The 26,237-nt window shown below is 39.7% G+C and overlaps 1 long non-coding RNA gene across 2 annotated transcripts in view; it reads left to right on the forward strand.

Moving 5' to 3' along the window:
• Positions 1–26,237, forward strand: part of LOC107506366 — a 424,284-nt gene that overhangs the window by 301,646 nt on the left and 96,401 nt on the right. The window contains exon 5 of one of the 2 annotated variants that reach the window (XR_004952684.1): positions 4,412–8,623. The exons of the other annotated variant lie outside the window; for it this stretch is intronic. This is a non-coding gene — a long non-coding RNA (uncharacterized LOC107506366). Of the gene's footprint in view, positions 1–4,411; positions 8,624–26,237 lie in introns of those variants that run through there. 2 annotated transcript variants of the gene reach the window in all.

Genomic DNA, 26,237 nt, shown 5'->3' on the forward strand with positions numbered 1-26,237 from the left:
AGGGATGTTGTAACTACAGCTGTTCTAGACTCTTCGCACTTCCAGTTCCATTAAGAGGCTATAAGTTTTCAAATGAAGGGAAGATCTATAAAATTACTGTTTTAAGATTTGTTGAGGAGACGACAAAAGAATTGTAGTATGCACATTTGACTTTAGCACATGTTCAGTTCTGTCATATTTGTGTGATTTATGTTAGTGGAAGCAAATGTATGGCTGGATGCCTGTGTAATCTAATAACTTCTCAGTAGTACAGCAGGGCAGAGCCTGCTGCCTTTCCCTTCTGTGTTCCGTTAAGGTGCAGCTTAGGGAGCTTCTCTCTAATGGGCTGCAGAGCTTCTGTCTACTTCCGGTGTGTCCTGGAGACCGCACCAACAGGGTGTGGGGTAAACTTACTCCCCATTGTTTTGTTGTAGGGAAGGTGCTTCCCATATAACCTCACTAACCCCATCCTGGGGCCCCTTGGAAATCACAGCACAGGAGGGATGTTAACTGGCCTTTGTGAACAGACAAAAGCCGTGAAGACTTTAGCTGTGGCCATATGAAGCTACGGAGACTGGTTGAAATTATAGAAACCTTTCATCAATTAGCTGGTCGTTCAGGTCTGACAAAAGCACAATGAAAAGTTTGATTTTTCGTGTCTCTTTTTTATTCAAGTGACTGATTTGGAAGAGGCAGAGCTGGGGCAGAACGGCTATGTTCTGATCAGGCATACTCAGCCTTGGGGAGCCAAGTCATATGGGAAGCAAAACCTTCAAAAGATGCTTATAACATAACCATATTTGTCTGCTGGAAGACTTAAATATAAGATGTGCTTATTCTTTATTTCCAAATAAATCCCTTCCAAATTAAATAGGCTTAAATTTCAGCATGAATGAATTAGGCCATTCATTCACTTAAGAAACACATGTGAATCACCTACTGTGAGTCAAACAGAAGACCTGGTACTAAGAGTTTAGAAAGGACTGTCCTGCCACCGTCAAGCTCAGGTCATGGGGAAGAGCAGGTGTGAACAAGAGGGCTGAGCACAGTGTGATACTCATGCATGGTAGGTGCATGTACGAGGTGCCATGGCTGTCCAGAGGAGACCAGGTCTAATGGTAAACATATAGACTGTGACTCTAGGACACTGTGAAACAAAGTGAATGACTTCATGGCTTGGGGGCCTGTGTAAAGTCTCATTCCATTTCATAAATATAAGGTCTCATGCCCTGGATGGTAGACATTTAGTTGCTATACAGTTGCTGCAGGCCAATGCATGAAAATGGAATGAGACCATCTTGGAGATGTAAGGGGTTGAAGTTGCTAAAAAGCTGAATATGCATTTTTTTTCCCATTCCCACTGCAGGTCTTTCAACTGTAAGTGAAGAATCATTTCCTATTTCACACGCAATACATAATCAGGGTGTGGGCCTGAACGGATCTCTGAATGCTGAAAGTTAACCGTGGCCACAGTGAGAAGGCAAGGAAGGTCATCTATCAGAATCATCAGGAGCCAGATAGGAAGGGAATGGATAGGTGTGTTATGCAATACACTTCTAAACTTTGGGAAAGTAAAGTGAATTTCAATGAACTGAATCATGATTTTAATAGATTAGGAAATTAGGCTCATTAAAATGCCCTACGAATAAAATAAAGGTATACTATTTTGAAGTAAAAAAAAATAGAACCTGAATCAAATCAAACCAGATTAAAAAAACACACACACACACAACATCACAGGGGTACTGATAAGCAAAATGAAAAAAAGACAAGAAGTAGCAGAGGATTTTAAGTCTGCTTCTTCTCCTTTTTATAATGGAAAATTACAAACATTAGGAGAGGAGCGAGTGTAGTAAGTACTTAGCACCCTGTTTCGGTGATACCATGAACTCCTGACCCATCGGTTTCACTTATACCACTCCCTTCCCCCATTCCACCCATCCACACTCACCAGAGGATTATGTTGAATGTGAATTCGGGACCAGGCGTATCAAGTAAAGACAGTAGTGAGCAAGAAGGAGTCTGTGCCAGTCGCGAGACGGTGCCAGGTGGCACCATGGGGAGTGGTGGCAGCTGTGCCTCCATACTGGTTTGTTCCTTTACCTGCTTCCAACCTTTTTGTTTCTTCCCGGTGCTTGGAGTTGGAAATTTCAGAAGGTAGGGTACAAGCAGTTTAGGTATTTTCTGCTCTAAAAGGATTATATCTGAAAAGGAGATAGGAAGGAGAGAGGGATGGAGAATGGAAAGGTGAAAGAAGGAAGGTAGGACCGAGGAGTGGAGCAGTGGTTAAGCTTGCAAGTGGCCAACCCAGCCCTTGGAAGATTGGGAGAACCTACCACATGCCCCGACCCTCACTCCACTCTGTGCTCGAAGTGGATGCGCTGAACCCCTGCCAATTCCCCAATATTCCTTTCTCTCTGGATTCCAAATTTCTTCAAATGCTACCATTCCACCTTGAATGCCACCTGCTTCCTTTTAGATCACCTCTATCATGAGGTCCCTCTGACCCCATATCTGCGTAGAGCACCCTTCCTGGGTCCTCCTCAGCTTCCAGTACTCACACTCATAAGTGCCCTTCTCATATTGTTGGTTAACTCCCTGTTCAATCACTTGTCTTCCCCATCAGACTGTGGACTCCTTAATGACAGACTTGTAATTGTCGTATAGTTGTATCCTCATTTACACCAAGTGCCCGGCATGCAGTTGATGCTAAATATAATTTCTAGGAAATGCATAAAAATAAGTTGAAAATGGAATATGTAGGCTATGTGGCAATGCATATCCAAGAACAGGGAATGAGCCAGGGCCTCTCTCGTGGGAATTAGACAAAAGTTCACTCTTCCAAATTAGGGTACATTGTATGCGGGCTGAATCTTAGCCCTCACTGGCTCCCAAGTCAGCTATCCTTGTGCAGTGAACAGCCTTTCCAACCATGCGCAGCAAACCTGGAATGACCTTTGTGCCAGTGGTTCTCAACTTTGTCCACATGTCAGAAAAACCTGGGTTTCTCTTTGAAAATATTCCTGTCCAAGCCCCAGTCTCAGAGATTTATATTTAATGGATCCTGGGGCATTGGTTTATTTTTAAACACTGCCCCTCCCTGACCCAGGGTATTGCAGCCTGAGCTGCAAGGTGCAGTTTTAAACTCACACCGTGAACATCTCAAATGAGGCTCTATTGCAGATGTGTATTTGCATCACATAGGCACGCGCCGACATGCTTGTGGCGTTCATGTTCCACCAGAAATGCTGACTCCAAGGCCAAGCAAGGGCACTTCTAGATTTACTGCCAGGAGCCTTTGCCTTTTTCACCCACCCAGAGATGACCTGGTGTACCCCTTAACTTGTCCCTCATAATAGAGGGAGCTAAGTGGCAGCTGAACCACTAACCCCAGAACTGCAAGACAGAATTTTGGGAGCAGGAGGTCTGAAGTGAAGTCCTTGGCCAGTCCTGACCTGGCTGTGTGACCTTGAGAAAGTTCCTTTACAATTCCCGCTTCAGTTACCTTGGCCATAAAATTCAACTAATGGTATAGACCTACTTGCCAGAAATGTCATCAGATTTAATGAGCAAATAATGGTAAAGTGCTCCATACATTGTTGTGCAATTGCTAAATAACTTCATTGTGTAAAATTCCATCGAAATCTATGCTGTTCCTTTGGGGCTTTTTAAATCACTATTTATTTGATTTATGCATACATGACAGCATTTGCCTAAAAACCCTTTCTTATATGGGTATTCTTTTTGATCTATTCTCTTTCACTCTGCCAGCACACAGCCTGACATATGTATAAAGGATTTGCAAGAAAAATCACTTAATGCATAGCATTTTCTTTGTTGTGATTGTCTTATCATGAACTGTTATAGTTGTCACTTATTCTCAGAATTGTTTGTATAGTTTTCGCTCAGGCTTATAAATACTCACCTTGGACATGGTTTATAGACAGTGCGGAGAAAACAAATACATATGCTGGAATAGTCAACTTAGATTTATTTTTACCTAAGGAAAAAAGAGGCTTAAAGGTTTAATGTGTGCTTGATAAGCTGTAATTCAGCCTGAAAGATGCAAGTGGTTTATATTTACTCTCCTGGGTAGGCTCGACATTTACGGTTTCGACTCTTCTCAGTACCTCTTCAGTAGGTTATGTCTTTCCCAGAAGAACTGATCTCAATGCATTATTTCCAAGAATGCTATTATTAGAGGAATGGGGACTTTGAACCAACTATTTCCTAGAGGAGTAAAATATGAGGGACTCAAGAATTTGAGTGTTTGTGAAGTACTATGAGTAGGCTTAGCTACTGATGGGCCTAAAGCTGATTCAGAGTACCAACCCTTTGAAAAATTTGTAAAGTTGAAATTTTGCTCTTGGTGTCCCCAAATCTCTTGACAGCAATCTCCATTCTTAGTACATCATTACCTTTTCTATTCCAGAAGAAAGCCATCCAATTTTACTGGACGAGCATCTTGGGTCTGTTCTCTGGAGAAGACAAGAGAGCCTGGTGTTAAAACAGGAGGCACTTCCCATCACTCTTCACCAGAGATGCAATGCACTGTGGTTTGGAGTCACAGGACTCAGCTTTTCATCTCACTCACAGGCTTTGAGGAAGTCTTCCTTTTTCCAAGCCTTGATTTCCTAATCTGTAAGATGAAGATAATACCAAATAGAATTATTGTAGAGACGAATGACATCACCTTCTTGAGATGTCCATCACAATGTCAAGCACACAAAAGGAATTCTTCAAAGGTTTGCTGAATCAGAATTCGAAGATTTCCAGGGTCTTAATCCACAGAGAAGAACTACATTTAAAATGAGAGCAGGGTGGTATACTGCAAAGGAAAAACAACAGGCTTTGATTTCAGGATAGCTGCATACCTCTCCTTGCCACTAACTGCTGCATGACCTTGAGTAAGTTACTCCACCTCTCCCACCTACCGATCCTTGAGTTGGAAATGGAAATAATGATGTCCATCTCATAGGGTTACTCAGGTTACCATTAAATAAAATAACACAGGTGAATCCCTAGAAAAATGGGAGGATGATTAAAGTCCATGACAATGGTTTGCATTGCCTCATTTTAGGAAATAACTCTTTTAATAGTCCTTCAATCAGTGATGAATTAGAGATTTAAAAAACGATGTTATCTTTACAGACCCCAGAAACTCTTTGCTGACTATACACTGAAAAAGTCTTTTACTGGTTACATTGTGCAGTCATAGACATACAGATCAAACACTTTGTACAGGTTAGTGTTTCTCTAGCTAAGACATTACACAGCAGCACAGCACTCCAAGCTGCTTGCAAGCCTTTCCTCTCATTGTATGTTAATAGGTTAAGTTTCCTTCACGATTACTAATTTCATATGACTTCACGAGATGATTACATATTTATGTATTATTTATTATGCAAATCTAGCATTATATATTATTTAAAGCCATATTAACGGTATGTATTATTTATAATGGAACTGTGTTAATATATATTATTTCAAGTAACTTTGGCTAGGGCTCCCCCTGCCCCCACCCCACAGTGGAAATTAGTATTCCACTCAAGAATCAATGCAGCTCTCTATCAGGAACATTACCATCAAGTCCCCTATCAGCATAACTTCTGCATAGCCATTGCCTATTAAATGACTAACATTAAGGGGCAAAGCGTGCAGGGCTCTCTGACTGCCTCCAGTCAAGTTGCTCTTTTGAAAAATTGTGAAGTAGGCAGTTTGCCACTTGGATTCCACCTCATCTGAAAGCAACCTTTATACCTATGATCTTTCCTATTCTAGAAGAAAGTAACCAGGTATTTACAAAAAAAAAAAAACTGAGCCATGGTAAAAGTAGATATCAGTTGTGTTTGCCTGCCAGTCACAGAAAGTCTGAAAAAAGGTGGCTAAATATTGGGAGTGAATAGTGTATATTATCTCACTTAACTGGAAGTCCAAAGGTAGGTGAGCCCAAGGATGGTTCTGTGGTTCAATGTGAGGTCAGCCTTTCTATGATTTCCCTGTCCTTCCTCTCTATGTTTGACAATGTTACTCTATATGATCGCAACATAGATACGAACTGGTTGATGCAGATTCAAGCATCAAATTCTCTCTCAAAATCTTCTAAGAACAAAATGAAGGGAAAGGGTCTAGTTCTATCTCCAGCTCCAAGTTTTGTCTGGGAGAAAGTCTTTTCCAGAAATCCCCCAGTAGACTGAGTCACATGCCCACACTTCACTGCAAAGAATAGTAGAGATATTTTTTTTCATGGCATCAAACAAACAATTGCAACTGAGGCTTGGAACATTCATACTCAAACAAATTTAAGGCTCTGTTAGCAAGGAAAAAATGATAGTAGGTATTTGGTGAGTAACCATAAGTATCTGACATGAGGTGCCAAGAATTTAATGGGTCACTATCAATGATCAAATTTACATTTAAAAGAAGATTGGCATTCTTAAGAGAACCTAGAAGGAATTTTGATTTCCTGCCAAGATGGAGTAACAGAGATTTGCAAAAACCTGACAAACCAGAAGAACTAAATGAAACAATGATTTTCATGAAATTGAGCATCAGGAAAGGAAGGATGATGATTAATGAGAGACAAAAGACAAATGAAGTGAGACCTAGAAGGATGCTAGAGAAAAAAAATTGGTCATGTTATGTAGAGATATAAAGATATAAAGAAAGATATCAATAGAACTTCCAAAATATATGAGATGAAAATACACTACATGAACTAATGACACACTGGAGTCCCTGAAGAGGTAATGAAGATACAGAAAAAATATTTGAAAGTATAATGGCCAAAATGTCTCCAAATTTGATGAACATTATCAGTTCACAGATAGAAGAAGCTCAGTAAACCCCAAGCATGAAAAATGTAAAGAAAACTCCTTCACGACACATAAGTGAATTGCTTAAAACTAGTAATATAGAGAAGATATTGAAAACAGACATGTACAAAGGAACAAAGATAGGTACAAAATCCGATTTCTTTCTAGAAACAATGCAAGCAAAAAAAAAAAAATCACACACACAAAGGAGTAACATTATAATGCTTTGAAAGAAAAAAATCCCCAAACTTTAAACCTTGAATTTATAACCCAGAAAAAATACTTTTCAATAATGAAGGCAAAATAAAGACTTTATTAGACATACAAAAGCTTAGATAATTCATCACCAGTTGATCTACATTATAAGAAATGTTAAAATTCTTAAGGTTAGAGTGAAATGATATTAGAAAGAAACGGAATTGAGAAGCTTAAGAAATAAAAATTAAATTGGTAAATATAGACTTTTTATATTATTTAAATTTCTTAAAAACAAAAATGCTAAAAAAAATTGCTTAAACCAAAATAGTAATACAACGTGCAATTTATAACATGTGTAGAAGTTAAATGTATAACAATAGTACAGTAGTCTGGAGGTGGGAAATGGAAGCATACTGCTGAAAGATTTTTGCACTATACTATAAAAACACTATACATGTATACTATACTTAGAGTGGTAGGTATACTATCACTTGAAGGTAGACTGTGATTAAAGATCTGTATATAAGCCCCTCATACTATACATATTATAAGGATCGAAACTAGCACACATTCCGAGAACGGGTTTGCCTTGCAAAGTGTTTGAGCCACAATCATAGGATTACACAAAACATCATATTAGACCATGGACCCACTTTCCTATAAAGGAAGTGCCACAGTATGCACACCACCATAGGATTTACTAGCTTTATCATATTCCTCACCTTCCAAAATTTTTTGGGCTTCTGGAGCAGTCGTTTGACATGGCAGCAGAGGTGCCATCTTGGAAAAGATACCCCAACACAATGGGCTGTATTCCTCTAGGATACAATATATACCCTAAACCAACAACATAGTATGTTCCCCAAGACCATGTCTGAGAACCTAAATCATCGCTCTCAGTGACCTGGGGAATTTCTGCTTTTTGTCCCTGCAACTCTAGACTCTGTAGGTTCCAAAGGGAGTGATTATCTTCACCAGAAGATACAGTGAGCATCTTATTGAATTATAAGCCACCATTACTACCTAGTTCCTTTGGACTCGTTATTCCAAGAACCCAGCAGGCAAGGAAAGGAATTACTATCCTGACAGTGGCCATTTATCTATACCTTGAGGAGATCACACAATGAGGACAGGGAATACTTTAGCACACTGGTGATTCTTGGAACATCTCTGGGTATTCCTTTGACTGGTCTCTGCAATCAGTGGACTCAAGCAGCAGCTATGGCCTGGGATGGGGCATGGTGATGTGGACTGGGTGGCCCCACCACTGTAGCCACCAAGGCCATCAGAGATACAACAGAGACTGGAAGGAATCTAGAATGGGTGGCACAGGAGGGCGACGAGTATCAGTTATCACTTTGAGACCAGTTGTAATGATGGGGCTGTAATTCATTCTATTGCCTTACTATTAGCGTTTTATTAAAAATTATTGGGGTGACGTTGATTAACAAAATCAAATAAGTTCCAAGTGTATCATTCAATAGTAAATTGTATATACATTGCATTGTGTGTTTACCACTCAGAGTTGGATTTCCTTCCGTCACTAAATATTTGACCCCATTTACCCCTATCTACCCCCCCCCAACTTTCCTCTGGTGACCACTAATCCACTGTCCATGTTCATAAGTCTCTGTTTGTCATGTTTATTTGTTGCTTTCAGTTTTATATTCCACATATGAGTGAAATCATATGGTTCTCAACATTTTCTGTCTGACTTATTTTGCTTAACGTGATTATCTCAAGACCCATCTATGTTGTCACAAATGGCAATATTTCATCTTTTCTTATGGCTGAATAATATTTCATTGTATATATGTACCACAGCTTCTTTATCCAGTCATGTATTGTAGGACAGTTCAGGCGTTTCCATGTCTTGAACAATGCCGTTGTGAACACTGGGATGTATATCTTTGCAGATAAATGTTTTCAGGTTTTTTGAGTAAACACCCGGAAGAGGGATTGTGGACCATATGGTAGTTCAATTCTTATTTTTCTGAGGAACTTCCATACTGTTTTCTATTGTGGTTGTGCCAGTTTGCATTCCCAGCAGTGGGTGAAGGTTCCTTTTTCCCTTCCAGCACTTGTTATTATTTGTCCTATTGATGATAGCCATTGTAACAGGTGTGGAGATGGTATCTCACTGTGTTGTGACTTGCGTTTCCCTAATAGCTAGTGATGTTGAGCATCTTTTCACATGTCTATTGGCCATTCGTATGTCTTCTTGGGATAAGAGTTTGTTCAGGTCTTCTGCCCACTTTTTAACTGGATTGTTCGTTCTTTTGTTGTTGTTGAGTTGTATGAGTTCTTTGTATATTTTGGATATTAGGCCCTTATCAGAGGTATTGTTTGCAAATTTATTCTCCCTTTTGGATGATTGCCTCTTCACCTTGTTGACAATTTCTTTTGCTGTGGAGAAGCTTTTTAGTTTTATGTAGTTCCATTCATTTATTTTTGCTTTTACTTCCCTTGCCTTTGAGGTCAAATTCATAAAATCCTCTCTAAGTCCAAGGTCCACGTTTTCTTCTATGCAATTTATTGTTTCAAGTCTTACATTCAGGTCCTTGATTCATTTTGAATTAATTTTGGTAGAGTTTTCTCATGAAAAGAAACCAGCTGAAGTCCTGAGAGGCTTTTTCCAGATAGGCCGAACTGGGTTTGGAGGAGGAGTCAGGTAGCCAAAGGAGAGGCCTGTATTGAATATTGTAATGTGCTTCTGAGATCTCCTTTCGAGATTAAGGTACTTATTATTTTAGCTGCTGAAAATGTTGGTTGTTGACAACTCATATCCAAGTCCCTTCCCAAGAATTTTCCTCTATTAAAGGAAGCTACCTTGCCCAAGTATATACCACTGCCTGGCCCAGGGGTCCCCAACCCCCAGGCCATGGACCGGTACTGGTCCATGAGCTGTTAGGTACTGGGCTGCATAGCAGGAGGGGCAAGTGAGCAAGTAAATCTTCATCTGTATTTGCAGCCTCACCCCAGCACTAGCATCACCGCCTCAGCTCCACCTCAGGTCATCAAGCATTAGATCCTCATAAGAGCACCAGTCCCTGGTGCCTAAAAGGTTGGGGACTGCTGGCCTGGCCTATATCCAATGAAGTCCCATTCTCTTTCCTCAAGTTTTTCAAATATAAAGGGCCATCTCAGCTTCAATATTTCCTGTGGGACTGTCTGAGACTGTGCAACTGCATCACAATTTAATTTATCCCACTGCTGAATCCTGTTTCCTTCATCCGTCATAGGTGTAAATCCAAAGTACACACCCAAGTATACCTCCTGCATGCAAATCTAAGAGATTCTAAGTATTTTCTAGGGCATCCAATATCCAGCACCAACCATGCTCACACTGTCACACACAGGGCAAAAGGTGAAGAGGCTGGCAAGAGATGTAGCTCACGTCCTTCATCAGGGGCTCAAAGGCTGATTTGCAGTGCTGGCTGGGAACAAGTCCCAGCTTCCCTAACATCCAGATCTATGTTCCCTGTCTTTCCTTCCAGAGAACTTGCTAGCAAATACTTCCTTCTGACAGGCTCCTTCTTACCGTGAAAACCACTCATGGAAATTGTTACAGGAGGAGGACAATGAGGGTGAGGTTTTTCTAGAACCACCCACACAATTTCGACTGAAGTTTGGCTCAGCTGGAACCATTTCACAAAAATGCAGTGGCGTAAAAGCATTTTATGAAGCTTAAAGTTTTATAAAATTTTTATTCTCATAATTACGTATTTGGTCTCCATGCTACTGTATGAACTGCCTTCAGGAAGCTAGAATGCCACCGCGACTAAGTTAAAATGATGGGAATTTTAGAGCTTATGCAGGGGCCTCGAATCACACCCCACAGATGGCCCTTCCCCACATACTTTTCTGCTCAGTGTGGCCTGCCACTCCCTCTCTTTAAGCAACAACTCTGTGTGTCTGAACACATTGTTACGGGCAGTGTTTACCTAGTGTATTAGAGACAACCAGCCAGATAGAGCGCAGCAGCAGCCAGCTCTTTTTCAAACGGTTTGAAAATGCCTTTAAAGAATGAAGGCATGCAAGATAGAACTGGCCTCCCATCCTTCTCCCAGCCCTGGGGGCGCCCTCTGATGGCTCCTTGCACCAGAGTATAGAGCTCACCTGACAGCACACCTACAACTGGCAATGTGTGCGTGAAGACCCTGCCTAACATTGATTTTTGAAACAGAGACAGGAACTAATGGCAGAATTTGCTTGATTGCGAGTCTCCTGTGGCTACCTGCAGAAAGGTGGGGCAAAGGCAAAAACATTTGCCCAAATTCTTCGTCTCTTGTCCTCCCCTAACTCAGTCTCTGGGTTTAGCCTTCCTGGGGAACATTCTGGCCCAATGTAGAGGCTTACTGACTAAGAAGCCAAAAGATCAACCAAAGGCCCAAGGTCCAAGACTGAATCAGAGCAGGAATTGGTCCTAAAGGGGCTGCTGCAAAGGGTCAGCTTCAGCATTCCAAGCTCTCCTTTGATGCTTCTGGTCTTTGTGAGAAGGATCTGTGTGGAAACATCTACATGGACTTGTCTGCTGGATGGGAGAAGAGGAAGAAGTGGTGGCTAGTTATTCTTCAAAAAGCAAAGCGAAGCAAATAAGCAACAACACAATCCCCTCAGCTACTCTTCTCTCCACCGCTAAAACCAAAGACCTTTAAAAGATGATCTCCAGGCCCTGCAGGCAGCTATGGCCCTGACTCATTTCCCGCAGTTAGAAAAATTGGGCTTTTCTCTCCTCTCCCACTTCTCCACCATTTAAAGCAGATGAATGTGTTTCGGCTATGCCCCATGGCAAGCCATTCCAAGCCACATCAGAGAGGCTGGATCCACAGGATGTGTCTGAGAGAGGTTGTCCACTTGTTGTCCAGTGCATAGCTGATCTTCCTGGTGGCCTTCTTGTTCTCACCTTATGATGGCTCTGAGAGTTTTATGATGGCTGTTGAAGGTAGTCCTGGGCCCAGAAGCCACAAAGTTTCTACCCTATAGACAGGACGAGTGGGTGAGGGCAATGATTTCACTAGATTCTACGTGGAGAAGATATTTCTCTAAATATTAATGCATATGAGACGAATTTTGAAACGTCAAACACCAGATAAATAACAAAAATTATTTAAATAGCCTCACTATTTAGTGGCAGAATGACTCAGACTCAAATCAGAAAATACTAGAAAAATAGAAAAAGATAGAAAAATACAGATGGGCTTGAAAGAAGTGGAAGAAATTTGGCTAGTAATGATCTCTAATTCGCCTCCTACTCTTTCTAGAGCAAAAAAGAGTCTGAAATTCTAATAGTCCTGTGAATGAAAAAAAAAATTTAACAAAATTAGCATGAGTCAGAGTAGAGCAGTCTGGAAGCTGACTCTTTCACCAGCAGGAGAGAGAGGAAGCCCCCCCACGTGGCTCGCAGTGAGGGAGATGTGGGTGGAGCAAGATCAACAGACTGGAAGCCTCACAGACGAGCAAAGAGTCATCATGATAGACACAGGAGGGGCTGGACCTGGGCATAGACCTGGATGCTGAGATTTCGAAGCAGTGAATGGTCTAAAGTCAAATGGACAGCCCAGTGTTGTGGCATAGGTCCAGAGGCTGAGGAATTGTAGAGGTAGCAGAGCATAGTGCTGTGTTTACACACACACACACACACACACACACACACACACACACACACGGGGAACCCCTTGGGAACAGGACTGTCTCCTACTCCCTCTATATCCCCAGGCCTACAACAGTGCCAGGCAAGAAGAGGTACTCAATACATGCTTTTGAAATGGAAAATGTGGAAGTAAGTTAGACCAAATGGGCATGTCTGGAAAGGCACAGATGTAGGTGTCAAGTCAACCACAATGGCCAGTCTGAGCTGGCTTTGAGGGCATAAGCAGCAGGATTAGAAATCTTGGTAGCTGGTACAGGCAGCTATGAGGTGGCTCTGGCAACAAAGAACTCTCAATTTGAAGCCATCTTTTAGCAACTGGCACTATAGCATAGTGTTGAAGAGTATGGGACTAGAGTCAAAGTCCCTTGACTCATGTCTCTGCCTGCTGCTTACTAACTGTGAGATTGTGGACCACTTTTATTATCTCTTCATCTATAAAATGAGAATAATAATAGTACTTACCATAAAGAGCTGTTATAAGGACTAAATGAGTCATTATACATTAAGTGTTTAGAGCACTGCCTGGAATGTAATAAGTGGCCAATAAATATTAGCGATTACTATTATTATCTTTCACCTCCATCCAGAAAGTTCATATACTTTGTGCCAGCATAGAATGAGTCCCAGGACTTAAAGTACCCAGGACTCTGTTGAGAATGTAAGCTTACCTACCTCTCAAGTGTCTGTCCTTCACTGCCACTTGCATAGTTCGAGATGTCAGCTTTCATGTAAATTTGTTCATGGACCTTTGCAATAGTCTCTCTCATTCTTTGCCTTTAGTCTCAAGCATATCCAGCCAGAAGTGATCTTTCTAAAATGTACTTACTTGCCTGCCTAATATCTTTTGTGATTTCACTTTGCCCTCAAGATTTTTTGAGTTGCCATTCTTAAAAAGGATAGAGAGCTAGAGAAATAGCTGACTCTATTACTGGAGCAAGAAATATATAAAAAGAACCTGTAACATCTTTGTAGTGATAGAAAGTAAGGAAGTACTCAAACAAACAAAAACCCTACAACAATGGATGTATGTCACAGGGACACAGGAACCAATTTAAAAGAGCTCCCAGTGGCCAAAGCTGGAACAATTCGGACAACAAAATAAATAAAATAATATTGGATTATACCTCAAAGTATAAAATAAATATCCATGAATTCATATTAATATAAGTAAATGAATAAATACATAAATGGTGGAAAAGAGACAGATTTCCCCTGCAGAATCCTAAATAAATTATGTAGATACGCCACCCTCAAGGAGGGTGCACAACTCCTCACATTTTACGTGTGGGCTGTGCACAGTGACTTCCTTCCAAAGCATATAGTATGGCAAGGGGGAAGAAGAGTAACTTTATAGTGGAGAAACCTGACAAATACTATCTCACCAGGTGATCTAGGTCAGCCTCAACAGCATAACTCATAGTGATAAAGCTCATATGTTAAATAAATAGTATGTACCTTTGATATAATGTGGTGAGAATGGGCTTTTTTTTCTGGAGTATTCCTTCCAAAACTCATAACTCCAATCTTATATGAGAAAAACATCAGACAAACCCAATAGAGGGACATTCTACAAAATATCTGACTAGTACTTCTCAAAACTGTCAAGGTCATCAAAAACGAGAAAGTCTGAGAAACTGTCACAGCCACGATATAACAATGAAATATTATGTGATATCTTGGATGGGATCCTGGGACAGAAAAAATAACATTAGGTGAAAATTAAGGAAATCCGAATACATTTAGTGAATAACAATGTTTTAATATTAGTTCATTAGTTAACAACAAATGTGCCATTCTAATATAAAATGTTAATAATAGGAGACAAAACAAACAAGCTCAAAGATACAGACAAGAGAATGGTGGTAACCAGAGGAGAAGGGGTTGGAGGAGAATGAAGAGAGTAAAAGAGGCCAAACGTGGACTTTGGGTGGTAAGGGCACAATGATGTGTACAGATGTTGTATTATAAAATTGTACACCTGAAATTTATATAACGTTATTAACCAATATTACCCTCAAAAATTTCCTAAATAATAATGAGTTAAAACTCTAAAAATATTAAATAAAAAAAATGAAAAAAGAAAAAATAATAAGAGAAACCGGGTATGAGATTGTACATGGGAACCCTGTACAATTTTTATAATTTTTCAATAAATCTAAAACTGTTCAAAAATTAAAGTTCATTAGAATGAAAGAAAACACGAGAAAAGCAAAAGGAAAACTTTACCTGTTTCCGAATTCTGGTAGGCTCAGTTAGCATTAGACCAGGCACATTCCCAAATCAGCAACATCTTCTTGACCCTATGGGCACTGTTGTACTCTGAGTTCAGAAAAATCACAGTGGCGAATACCCCACTTTCTCCGTGTAGAACTCAGAAAGCACCCAGATTCGCCATCCCATCATATACAGGCAGCAGAGCATAGAATCAGTGAACAACTTGGGTGCTGGATTAAGGCCAGCTGGCTCTGCCATAAACTTGGGTGGATCCCTGACCCTCTCTGAACCTGTTTTCTCCTCTATAAAATGATAAAGTAATAACATTTAACACATAGAATTGTTGAGATAACTCCTGACAGATAATGGTTATGGAGTGTTATCTCTTTCTTTATAGACCTTACCACTAGAGCCCAGGGTATAGACCACATGAAGGAAAAACAGAAATGGTGCCTGCTCTCTGGAAGTTTTTTTTTTTTTTGTCAAAACCAAAATCGACAGATCAAGCAGTGAGTTGTCTAAATGACTTGGCCAGAGCCAGCTGAGGAGCCCAAGCTGCAGTTTATTATGGAATTGCTTTCAGAGGCTGTGCATTTGGAAGGGAAGCCACGTTGAGGTCTAACATATAACCCGAGGCAACTCTCTTGGCCATTCTCTGACTGGGTTGGTTTCCAAGGGATCAGGAAACTCTGTTTTAATGTGTTCCAGTCAGTTTTCTGCCTACACAATGATTACAATCAGGTCCAAACCAGTTTGGGCAGAATTTGCCAGTAAGATATCATGAGACTGCAGAGCCAATTCTTTATTACTTCAATAAATCTAAACATACAACAACTATAGTTTTACCAACAACCAGTCATGTTTTTTTTTTTTTTTTAATTTTAACACAAATAGCAATTGAGTATATCTGGTATGATGTGTTCTCACAATTTTGAGGTCACCCTGCTGATTGAGCATAATTCAAGCCTTCCTGCTGATACTGACCAAGGTTCTCTTTTATAACCATTTGGCTATTTGACCAGGTAGAGAGGCCAGTGGAAGAGGCAGTGGTTGCTGGCATCACTGAGGACCAGCAGAGCAATTCCCTGTCTCCATGCAGCTGGGCAACTTCCCGGCAGAGTGGAGAAGCTCCTGGAATGCCACATCTTGAGGCCAACTTTTTAGCCCTTGCAGGCCCTGCTTGTGCTCCTGCTCCCTTAAGCCAGCTCTCAGAAAGGTACAGAACGAAAGATCCCCCACGGATCATCAGGCAAAGGCCAAGCTATCTTGTAGGATGCTGTGCAATGAGAATATGGGCACATTCTTATTTCTTTATAATAAAAACTTATATGTTCAGTAGGCACATTAGTCAGTCCCCTTTAATACAGTATCAATCAATCTCTCTGTAACGTGAATCCATATGATAGAAGCTTTAGATAATCCTCAGAAGCAGGTCATTTTTAATACATGTTTTGTTTTTTCTTTTAGCATTATCTTTCCTGTTTTAGGTGCCTCACAATTTTCATAATAGTTTCAACATTTTGCATTTTAATGTTTTCTTTGTTTCTCTTTTATTTCATATTATATGATTAGCTCCGTGTTCATGCAGGGGGAATCAAGTAATGAATTAAACAGTTATCTGAAAAATTTCAGCACAATAATAATTTGGATCTTTCTGGCTAAATGACAGTTTCTAGGAGGAATTTCCCATTCATTCCACTGCATAATAAATAGTTTATTAATTCTATTCTCAACCATTAGGAAAAAAGGTAAATACTATTTACTGAGCACCTGCTATGTGCCAGTTACTCTGTTAAGAGCTTTACAGGCATCGATTCATTTGGAGTGGAAAGAGATTAGGTATAGTAATGAAAAATTTACCATTACTTTGATTTTCAGGCAGTTGAATTTCACATTGCTCTGAATACACTCAATAATGCTCAAGAGCAAAATACCTGATTGGTGCAGTCATATTTGACCTTCATGAAGGAGTATTTTCCTACTGAGTTTAGCATTGCTCTGTATTAGCTACTTAGTAAGAATTGTTAAATTGAATATGTAATCTCGATTTTAAAGTTTTGCATCTACTCATCTCTGTGCACAATCATGTAATGAAATTTTATGAAAAAAGCTAAGATAATACTAAAAATTATTCAACAAGTATACAAGTATTTTGGAATGATTTCTAATATTTCTATCTGTCTTTGTCTAGTATTTGGATGTCTTGATAAGAAAACAAAACTTAACAAATATTCGAGTTCTTCAAGGATAAGGTTAACTCACTTTAAATACTATTTTAGATTCAGAAAAATCCAACTGCAAAGTGAAATTAAATGCCAACAAAGGCTTTGCCTACATAAGTGTATACTATCGGCTAAAATTTTACCCCCCTTGCAAAGTCAATTACACTGCTAATTATACTCAATGGGCTCAGGTCACATTATATCATATATATGGAAGAAAATGAAGCCTTTGGTCATTCGACCAAAATGGATTTGTTGAAAATCCATTGAAGTGTACCTATAGGGAATACAAAGGATTAATAAGATGGGATCCCCCTCCTCTAAAAGAGATAACACTAGCATAGTTAAAATAAACATAAAAGAATGCAAAAATAGGGTCCAATTCAACTAAATTTTTTCTTGATCTACAGCTGATTGAAAACTATCAAAAACTTAATTTAACAAATACTTTTTGAACACTGACCAACTATAGGGCTTAGGAAGACCTGTCCTGTTCATCTTTGAACTCCTATTCCTACAAAATGAGTGAATGAAATAATTAATGTTACTGTATAGAAAAAGCTTACAGTGGAGTAAAATGATATGACAAATATATAAAGAATAATAATATTTAGTATGCAGTGTTATGAAAGTTTAGAAGTAAAGAAGATACTAAGTCGAAAATTAGAAACATAGGTTCATTGACAGATAATATAATTTGAGTGAATTGTAGGAGAGTGGGAGAAGGTAGTGTGTGAAGTAAGTTAGGGCACATGATGGAAGTTTTCTCAGGCGATAAGAAACCCCAGTGGGGTTTCAACAAACAAAACAAACTAATCGAATTGTCCAATGTTAAGAATAAGCTGGAAAGCTTGTCCAGCAAATTGGAGTGGGCAGAAAACAGAGAAAGACGATTGTTCAGCAGTGTTTATTACAATTGTAGAGATAATAGGAAATAAGAGGTTGAACTAGAATGGATAGTAGGATGGGGGAAAGAAGTAATTTTTCAAATATGTTTCAAAAGTAAGCTCTTTGCTCTCTATAAGTTCCTGGTCAAAAACAGGTTATAAGTTTTGCCTAAAGAATGTATATGGAGTATTGGTATGAGGGAGATGGAGGATAAATCTAAATTTGAGGCTGAGAATAAGATGGTTTCTTTAAAAGTATTATGTGGAATTGGAGATGAGCAGAAGAGGAGCTGAGGTCTTTACATTTTCTGTTAAAGATTAGAAATTTAGAGTAATTTAGTGAAAGGAGATTTCATTCTAAGCTGCAGAAACCAGAGGTGGTGAGGATTTGGGACACAAGCTGAGTTGATTAGAAAGACAAAAATGTTACTGTTTAGAACGTTATTGTTCAATTATTATGGAGTTTATTGAAGCAATTATTTAGATGTTAGGTCTACACAATGCCAACACTGTAATATTTTTATAGCAACCCGATAAATTACAGGCGTTTTTTTGTTTGTTAATTTTATTTTTAATCCAGTGGTTTGAGATCATGTTGTAATAGCTTCAGCATTTGGTTTGTTTTTCATATTACGGTTTTCAATCTCTTAGAAGATCCACCCAAGCAAGAGAGAATATTAAATGCCATCAATTTAGCCAGGATCTCATATGGAGATCATAAATTACACAAGGATATGTATTTTGGAAAATATTATTTTCCAAGTGAAATTTTCATATAGTCTATCAGGAAAATTAGGATCTCCTACAAAACAAAAGGAGACAAAATTAGTATTGTTCATTTTAGAAATAACTTACCAAAATTCTAAATTATTTTTAATAAGGAGAGGCATCTTTATAAAGCGATGTAAATGAAAGAATAACGAAAGTAGAGAACAGTGAATTCTCTTTGTTTCATTCTGACACTGACAAACGGTCAATGCTGAGAGGAATTTAAACTGTTTTGTATCGACAAGATCAATTTTGGCAACATATCATCATTGAGGTTAGTAGTAACATGTCATGCCTGATTTTAAAATGGTATTTTGTTTAATGTTATAGATAAAATTTTACTGTTTTGGTCACAGATCACTTTGAAGATCTGTTGTAAACATTATACAATGTCCTCAGGAAAACATACAACTTCGAATAAACAAAGAATATTACAAAAATGATCTCCAAGTTAACATCCTCTGCTACCCATTACAGTCCTGAAAGTCTCAACTCAAACAAAGCTTTTATTTGCAATGCTAGATGAATGTAAATATGGCTCTTAAGGATTTATCACTCCAATGTTATTTGGTCCTTGGTTAACTTTGACATTATAATAATTCTCTTAACCCTACATATTATTTAAAGAAATTTATGTTCTTGCTTCTGTTACTGCTTTTGAGTTGTTAAAATCTGAAGGCAGCATGCCACCGTGGAAGACTTTTTAGTACTCATACAGCCTTGTGATATACAAAATATGACCATACGATTATCAAAATTTAATGAGTTTATTTTTTTAATTTTGTTAAATTTATTGGGGTGATATTGATTAATAAAATTACATAGGTTCAAAGAAATTTGCATTCTTATAAAAGCTTTTTGCGGACCTAAGCTGTGAGTTAAATATCTAATGATTCACACATAAAATAGAACCTAATTCAATCCGCCACGGTTACATGTGTAGCAAACATTGTGCCGGGCCCCCGAAAGCTGTGATGCCCACACTCTGCTGAGACGCCCTGAGGTGGTGAAACAAACTCAAGATAAGCAAGACGTCTTATATTTTTGAGAAAACACAGTAACATACATCAGGTAGCATGAGAACTACTAGCCCAGGGTAGTTCACAGTTTTAATGTTAGATCACACTACATGGTTTTCAGTGACGTCATACCTTTGTGAAGCTGGGTTTGGGCAGTTGCTGTGATAAAAAGCAACTACTGAATGAAAATCAGTGTGGAACAGGAAATGACAGCGGTGACTTCTAATTAGATCCTAAGATTTAAGAAGCTGTGCAATGCCCAAGCACGCATTTCATTAGTAGATAATTATGGGTTATTTAATAATGAAATAAAAATATTATTTCCCCTTCTATTTGTATGCAATTTTTTCGAAGGCTACTGAGTTGTTAGAATACATATATTTATTGTTTGGGAGCCTATTTAATAAATGGAATGATCAGGTATTTCTTTTTGTCTATGGGCACCATGAATAATTGCCCACACATTAAAGGCACTGTGAACCAAACATGTTTGGGAACTTTCCTAGAGGGAATCTAACTCGAATAAGACCCTGTCCCTTCTAGTTGCTCAGAAAGACATAGGCACTGCTAACTACGGTAAAAAGTAAATTAGGACATTTGTCATAACGGGATTATAGACAAAATTTAAAGAGCAAAGAAATCTCAGGTGTCGTTGTGTTAGAGGCATAAAAGAGAGTGTTGGGGTGGCATAGGAGGTTCGCCTTAAAAAAAAAGAGTAAGATATTAATAGATAGGAAAGAGAGGAAGAGCCTTGCTCTACGAGGAAATAGCATGAACAATGGCACAGAGGCATAAAATAAACATCTTGTTTGGCTGGAAAGAGGAAGGGCAAGGAATGTCAAGAGATAACCATGTTGTAAGAGATGCAGTTTTTTTTTTTCTTTTTACCATGAACAATGGAAAGTTTCTGGGGAAGGGTATGATCAGAATTGCACTGAGAAAGCTAAGTATCACAATGATATGAAAGATGAGTTAGAGACTAGGAGAGAAGGTATTAAAGATAACAATAGTTCCCAGCTCAGGTACAACCTCTTCTTTGCACAAACTATAATTTATTAGTCTATGTATTGATACTACCTAGCACAAGCCCAATAATTTAAGGCACTGAATAAATTTTGGAATATGAGGTACCTGGAGAGACAGAGAAATACCTAGTGGTAACTATGGGGAAATAATTCTACAGCATAGGAGAGAGGTCAAACTTGTTGTGTCAATTTGGGAGTCATCCACCTAGAAATGAGAGAAGGAACTGACAAAATAAAATTTCACAGGGAGCAAATGTAGATTTAAAAGAGAAGAAGCCCAGTGACAGATCCCTGGAGAACACCCACCACTGGGAGTAGAGGATGAGCTGCCAGCAGAAGAGACAGGGAAGGAGGGAGAGGCATTGACAGATTGAGAACCAGAGGGAGTGCTAGCCCAGGGAACAAAGCAGATAGTCTATAATATTAAACATAGGAGGGAAAATCCTATAAGGAAACTACCGGAGGTGCTAGTTAGCAGGTTCAGTAGGATTTAGAGGAGGAAGCCAGATTGCAGTGGAGGTGAACAGAGAGGCCTTTCTGGATAATTTTGGTAGTGAAATGGATTTGGAATGCAAAGAAGTTTGAGGGAAGATGGTTTTAGGACAGTAACCTGAACAGAGAATGCAGTTAAGAGAGGAATAGAATGCAAACAGGCCTATATACGAGAGAAGGAAGAGATTGTTCAAGTTTCCAATGAGAAGGGAGAGAGATTAAAACCATGGTTCCTTTTCTCCTCCTTTCTTCCTTCCTTCTCTTCCTTTGCCTTTTCCTTCCCCCGCCCCCAACACCCAGAGTCTGAGCAGGGTGAGAGGGTGACCAGGCAGGGGCGAGTGAGGACAGCCTGAGCAGGGTGAGGAGGAATGCTGGGGCGGAGCACTGGAGCAGAGAGTTAGAGCTCAAGCAGGGTGAGGGAGGTGTCTACACAGGAGCAAAAGTGGGTGAGGAGGCTGTCTATGCAGCGGCGACGGTAGCTCAGCTCAGCACGAGATGTGGGGCCTGGCTGCGTGATGGGAGGGTTTTCGTGTGTTGGTGGGAGCCTGGCGGGGGTGTCAGAGCCTAGCAGGGTGAAGAGGGCACATGCAATGAGGTGGGACAGTGATGCCATGGGCATTTCTTACACACAAGATGATTGATCAAATAAGTAAATATATGAAGAATAAGGGGGATGAATTGCTCAGTGCTGGAGAAGGAAGTTACACATATGAAAACAGAGAAACTAGAATGAACTCTATGGTTTTGAATTAAAATTTAAGATATTGGTGTGAGCTCATGGATTTCAGCATATATAAGTAGATACAAAAACAAACATAGGTGTGTGTGTGTGTGTGTGTGTGTGTGTGTGTGTGTGTGTGACATTTCCCTAGCTCTCTCTACTGAGGAGATTGAAAAGTTCTGGAAACAGCAACATTTCAATAGCAATGAACACATCTAACACGAAATTGGCTTTTAAGTAGCATTCTTTCCTGAAAGAAACCAGGAGAAACAGCTGATTCCAGGGCTGGGGGCAGGGAAGTACAAGATGAAACTAGCATCTGTTCTGCCAGAAAGCAAGGAAGCGCTAATGGGGGCATGTCCAAAGGATACAGAAGCCGTCCTGAAGTGGTCTCCTCTGGCCATAATGGTGTCGAGTTAAAATGAATATAATGCTAATAAAAGATTATGCCCATAAAATAAAATAAATCATGTGTCTGTACAAATAAATAGATTCATTGATAAAAAGTTTGAGGAGGAACAGGATAGTTACATAGTTTGATAGTGCCTCCCACAACATGCTTATTAACTGCAGAGGAACAAAGAATAACTGTACAAAGAGAAGCTTGGCTGACACCACTTTAATCAAGCAATGCAAGTGAACATCATTAGTAACAGGTCAAACTGAAATCATGTGCCACCTGAGAGGTGGCAATGAGAGGAACAGGGCATCACTTCTGTGATATTTCTGCTGTAGAGGCTTAACTTCAATCTAATCATCAGGAAACATCAGACAAACTGCAACTGAGGGGCGTTCTGCCAAATAACCTGCCTATAATCTTCAAACACGTCAAAATCTTCAAACATGTCATGAAAGTTGAAGAAAGACTAAAGAACTAAAAGAGACCAAAGAGACGCGACGACGAAACATAATGAGTGTATCCAAACTGGATCTGTTTGCTGTAAAGAACATTATTGGGACAACTGGCTACACCTGAATGGGGTCTGAAGATCAGATGATGTAATAAATCAATGTGCATTTCCTGATTTTGATAGTCGTGTTCTGTTTATCTAGGAGAATGCCCTTGTTTGTAGAAATACACATTAAAGTCGGAGGGTGTGGTGTGAAATTACTCTCTAATGGCTCAGAAAAAAAAGCAGTCTTAGGCCTGTACTTTCATCTTTTCTGTATGTTTGAGATTGTTTCCAAAAAATTTTAATTTAAAAATGGTGCTTTTGCACTTTTACCATCGCCACGAAGAGCTTCTCCCTGGGTAGTTGCTACCCTATCGGCTTGGGCCTTTGAATGAATACACATGGACCAAACGTGTGCAACCTGCCTACCATACCTGCACCCAAAACAGAGCGGTTCCACCAAGCCCAGCCAAAAGCAGGGAAGCCCAAGGACCCACAAGTGCAACTTGAATCTTGAGTGGAGTGACATAGACTGAAAACTGTGAGCAACTGTTAATATAGATGGGACATTGCACTATAGAAATGAGTCACCAAGGGAACTGCAGCCTCTTCTGTGATCAGCAAACCACTAAATCCAGTTCTATAATCAGGAAGCTGGCAGGCTCAGGAAACTGCCACACCCAGGCCCCTGCTGCTGCTGCTGTTGCCACCGCCACCTCAAGAACTGTGCTGTGTGGACTATGATCTGTACCAGCAGGAAGGAGGCCTCAGGTCTTGCTTCTCAGTGCATACAATCCAGAGTCTGGTCACTGGAGTCTCTGTCACTGCTACAGAAAACCAGACCCCTCCATAGCTCTGCTGGGCAGCAGAGACAGTGGAGACTGCAAAACCACAGCCACTGCCTCAGTCCTGCCTGCCAGACCTTACATAAGTGCACCTGGTCGGCCAGGTCTAAATCACTATCTCCAGGGATCTTGTAAATGAAGTTTTTGGCTTTGAAACCTCTGTATTACAGAAAGACATGCTAGAAGGAGGAGGGAATAAATGTTGAGTGTCAAACCACCATATCATCAAAGAGGAGAAGGGAGGGAGAGAGGGAGGAAGTGAGGGAGAGAGGGAGGAAGGAAGGAAGGAAGGAAGGAAGGAAGGAAGGAAGGAAGGAAGGAAGGAAGGGATGGTTGAATGGAGGAAGGGAGGAAACAATATATTGTAGTTTACTTAGGCAATGGAAACTACATAGTAATGAAATTGAATGAACTAAAGCTAAGAAAATCAATCTGCGTAAATCTCAATAAATTAATTTTATGCAAAAAAGGAAGTCATAAAATAATATAGAGAGTTTAATACCATTCATATATGGTTAAAACACTGCAGAACAGTACTACTATACATGCTTAAAGGAAACACAAGTATGTAGCAACATTCTAGACGCATGCACTGAAATGATAATGTTTACCTTTTGGCAAAGAGGAATATAGGGAATGAGTCTGAGGAGGGTTCTACAGGGTGCCTTGTTTATCTATTGCTATATAACAGTCTATCCCAGAACTTAGTGGTTTTAAAGCCAGAGCTATGTATTTGCTTATGATTCTATGGGTTGGCAGCTGGGATGGCCTTCTCTGCTCCATGTGATGTCAGCTGTGCTCCCTCATATGCCTTTGGTCAGCTGGTTTGTCAGCTGGGCTGTCTGGTCCCTGATGTCCCCACTGACAGGTTTGGGGCCTCAGCCCTGATGCCTGGACCTCTCTCTCTATACGATCTCTCTCCATGAACTCTGTCATCCTCATGGGAGCTAGCCTAGGTTCGTTCACAGAATTTCAAAAGTGTGACAGATAAAGCTATGGGGCTTCTCTCTTAAGCCGAAGGCCGAGAAGTCATATAATGTCCCTTCTACTTCATCCTGTTATCTAAACAAGTCATGGGGCCAGCCCAGAGGCTAGGACTGGAGGAATAGGTTCTTGAGGGGAAGAAGTACAAAGAATTTGCATCCATATTTAATGTACCACATAGGAGCTCCCATTGGGTATATAGACACAGTTGTTTATTACATTATTTCCTAAAATTGGTCTTTATGTTTGAAATATTTCACAATGTGGAAAAATGAAATTAATTTAAAATGATTGCAAGGGGTTTATCCCCATATAGGCCTCCAGTAGAGACTGTGTAGTCATTATGCTTTTTGGAGTCCCAAAACCATTCAGATACCTGCTCTTTCAGAACCTGTCCAGCTGTTTTTTTCAGTCACAGAATATAATTCATACATAGACTTCTAAAAAACATACTTTATGATAGAAATCAAACTGTGTTTGGAGAAAAGTTTTTTTGTGTAATAGTTCATGGCTGATTGGGAGTTGGAGCTTCTCACACATGCACTGTAGTCATCTATTTATTCCACTGATTTTCACAGAGGTTGAGGAGCCTTTTGGACTTAAGACTATACTAAGTCCATAATTAAGATTCAGAGATATACAAATAGAGGGTGAACTGGGGTAATTCTGATAGGAGCTCTACAGAGTATAGGATGGTGGGGGTCTCTTGATGAACAAGGATTATAAGGGGAAAGAGAGAGTGAGCACAGCACACCAGACTTGATATCATGGCCTAATTCAAGGTTGTGGTTCCTAGTACATGCAGCTTTTGGTACTGAAAATGATCGATCCCAGGCCAGCCTGCGCATCAGGGAGAGAAGAACCCTTAAGAATTGAAAAGACTATTCTGCCATGGGCTGTAATGTTTTGGAGCCCAAGCAGTTATGCCTGGGAACCCCAAAAGTGATTTAAAAAAAGTATTTTTCTTCTCAATTTGTATGAGATGTAAAGAAATTCTGACTTCAAAGCATTTGATGCTTACCCAGTATAATTAAAAGGGTGGGACAAATTAGTCTTATAAATGAGGCAATGACCATGTAAAGAATGCCTCCAGCCTCTTTGTGAACCTATAAATCTGTGCTAGATAGTCCAGACTCAGGGACTGACCAGCTACCTGGCCTATTTGTATATACACATAGGCATAGCCTTAGGGTTCCTGGAGATATTTTAGGAGGAGGGCTTTTCAAAAAGTATCTTCTACTAGACAGATCAGGACTTGGGTCCATCAAAATTGGAGTTTTATTCTTAATGGGTCTTAAGAAATACTGACTCTCAATGGCTTTAGTTGATGTATTTGTATTTTTTTCAGCATTAATGCAACTAACATTTAGCATGTCTCTAATTACAAGAACTTTATGCATCTGTATAGAACTCATTTCAGATTCTAAAGCCTCAGGACACTGAAAACATGTTTAGAATGTGCTTCCTTTAAATACTGAATATATTCTAATGATTCCAGAGAACAAACTACCCTTCTACCAGT

This window comes from Rousettus aegyptiacus, unplaced genomic scaffold, assembly GCF_014176215.1.
Source record: "Rousettus aegyptiacus isolate mRouAeg1 unplaced genomic scaffold, mRouAeg1.p scaffold_m13_p_8, whole genome shotgun sequence".
Taxonomy (NCBI): Eukaryota; Metazoa; Chordata; class Mammalia; order Chiroptera; family Pteropodidae; genus Rousettus; species Rousettus aegyptiacus.